Below are 3,096 nucleotides of genomic sequence, written 5' to 3'. Positions count from 1 at the left end.
AACCTCTATGTATTTATATGCTTTACTGGTTTTGCTTCTGGAGAACCCAGCCTAAGACAATGGATTAAAGAAGGAAGGGCTGTTCTCTGACACCGGCAAGAATAGACAATCAGGTGATGGTCAACCGCCCTGAACAGGGGCAATGGGTAATATCCATTGCCTGCAGGAAACCTCTTACTTTTATTAACCCTTATAACTTTTATTAACCCATTCCCCTGCTTGCTCTCTGTACATGCTGTTTGGCATGTAGACATAGCTGCTTGCTAGTATATTAACCGCAGGAGAGAGGGGCTCTTGTGTTCTTCCCCCATGGCAGGATGTGGGACATGCATGGATGTGATGTAACATCATATCCCGGGACAAGGTTACTCAGGCTTGGCTTATGATAATGTTTGCTGTTCTGTGCCTCTCTGTCTTTTTTACTCTGTGAGTAATAAATTCCATTAGAACAGTGTCTGGTCTGTGGTCTGCTCCAAAAGATCTTCACAAAGAACTTGTGAATACAGTAAATTACACGTGGTAGTATGTGAATTCCACGAGACCTTACTATAAAATGCAAAGTGTCTCAAGGGAAATTATTCTGAAATTTCTCACATTTGTGATTCATAAGATAGTTTGACTTAGGATCCCAGTTCAAATTTTAAATAGTATTTGGGAGAAAAATGGGAGTAATAGGGTGTATTAGTGTTTTATATCAAGGAAATATCCCCCTTTCTTGGATTCAGAGTAAATTGTAAAGTCCAGAAGAAGCACACTAGAGATGTATAAGAAGAAGTAATATTAAAATTGTACCAACTCCCTATAGAAAAGGCTAATTAAGGGTTAATAAACCTCTCAAACACAGATATCCTGTAGTATATTAGGTATTAAGTGTGCAAAACCTCATCCAAAAGTCTGTATGTGATTATATGTGTTCAGTTTACATAGCTGTGCAACAAATTACCACAAACTTAATGGCTTAAAACAACACAAATTTATTATCTCACAGTTCCTGTGGATCTGGAGTCTGGGCATGGGTTAGTTGGGTCCTCTGTTCAGGATCTTATTAGACTGCAGTCAACGTTTTGGCCAGGATTGTGATCTCATTTGAAGTTTGAAACTTTCTTCCAAGCTCACTGATCGTTGGTAGAATTTAATTCCTAGAGGTTGTCGGACTGAGAGCCTCAGCACCTGTTGTTCCCTGACACTTTACCATCTCAACAACATGTAAGTATTCTTCAAGAGCAAAAGGAAAGTGTCTGTTGCTGTTTTTTGTCTCTTCTATGGGCTCACCTGATTAGGTCAGTTCCATCCAGGATAATCTTTCTTACTAATTCATGGCAATTATATCTCATCATATTCATAGGTCCAGCCCCTACTCAAGGGGAGTGGATTACATCGGGGACAGGAATTTTGGGAGACATCTTAGAATTCTGTTTACCACAGTGTGTGAGTGTGTACTCACATACATGCACATGCACAAATATTTAAGTTTGGGAAATAGCCAAATTATCTGTTGAGTACATTTACGTTAGTGTCCCTGGGCGGTAGTTCAAACCCATTCAGCTACTTCATGGAAGAAAGACCTGACGAACTACTTCCATAAATATTATAGCCAAGAGAAACTTATGGAGCAGTTCTACTCTGTAACACATGAGGTTGCAATGAGTCATAATCTCTACAGCAACAGATTTGGCGTTTTTGGTTTTTATATTTACATTACTTTTTCATATATTCAAGAAGTTTGTCAAACATTTTAAAGGTCAATACATTTCTCACTCAACCTATTGTTATGGATTGAATTATGTCCCCCCAAAATATGTGTCAACTTATCCAGGCTGTGGGTCCCAGTATTGTGTGATAGTCTTCCATTTTGTGATCTGATGTAATTTTTCTATGTGTTGTAAATTCTAACCTCTATGATGTTAACAAGACAGGATTAGAGGAAGTTATGTTAATGAGGCAAGAAACAATCTGCAGAATTAGGTTGTATCTTGAGTCAATCTCTTTTGAGATATAAAAGAGAAGCAAGCAGACAGGAGAAGGACCTCATTACAACAAAGCAAGAAAAGCCAGGAGCAGAGCACATCCTTTGGACCTGCAGTCCCTGTGCTGAGAAGATGCTAGACGAGGGGAAGATTGATGACAAGCACTTTACCCCAGAACCAACAGAAAGAGAAAGACTTCCTCTAAGCTCGCACCCTGAATTTGTACTTCTAGTCTTCTAAACTGTGAGAGAATAAATTTCTCTTTGATGAAGTCATCCACTTCTGATATTTCTGTTATAGCAGCACTAGATATCTAAGACATTTATCATTTTTCCTCACAGTATTTTTAAAATGGCACATGTACAACCTAATTTTTCGTGTAGCCAAAACAGGTAACTTGTGTAGAATGCTTTGTGGTACACTAGTGGTCAGAAAGAGTTAATGAGTTGGCCCTATATTATACTCATAATATTTTGTACACTGTCGGTTATGCTTATACTTCTTATCTCTGAATTTGGTTGATAACAGTTGATTAAGGTAAGACCTTTCAGTTAATCCTGGCCACAGTATGCTTGAATACCGCATTTAGAGTGTAAAAGAAAATGAAGGCAGCTGTGAGGCAGTTGTGAAACCATTAACTATATGTAACAGATGCAATGAGACACAAATGGCAGAACCATAGGAACTCTGTCTACAGTCCTGGTGGCCTCCAGTAGCCGAAATGATTAACAACTAGTTGACAAGTACTCTTCCTAAGGTCTGAATTTGAAGTGCAGTCTATAGATTGTTGAAATTTCATATGAAAAAGAAGCTAAGTGCTACTTATTAATATGTAAATATATTATCACAACTTCACTTTTGGTACACTTGAATTTGGTTTCCATCTTCTGAGTTTATGAATACATGTCTTCTTAGATGACAATACATTCAAAGTCAAATACCAAAATAAGATAAATGCAATTTCATAATTATTTTATTCACTATCTTGTATGTAAATGCTAACATAATATTTAAAATATGTATGCTACCTCTTGATTTTTTTTTAATATTTTATTGTACTTCAGGTGAAGGCTTACAGAACAGATAGTTTCTCATGTAACAGTAACACACATGCTGTTTTATGACATTG

This window comes from Trichechus manatus, unplaced genomic scaffold, assembly GCF_000243295.1.
Source record: "Trichechus manatus latirostris isolate Lorelei unplaced genomic scaffold, TriManLat1.0 scaffold00060, whole genome shotgun sequence".
Taxonomy (NCBI): domain Eukaryota; kingdom Metazoa; phylum Chordata; class Mammalia; order Sirenia; family Trichechidae; genus Trichechus; species Trichechus manatus.
Note: the sequence above shows the minus strand (reverse complement) of the source record.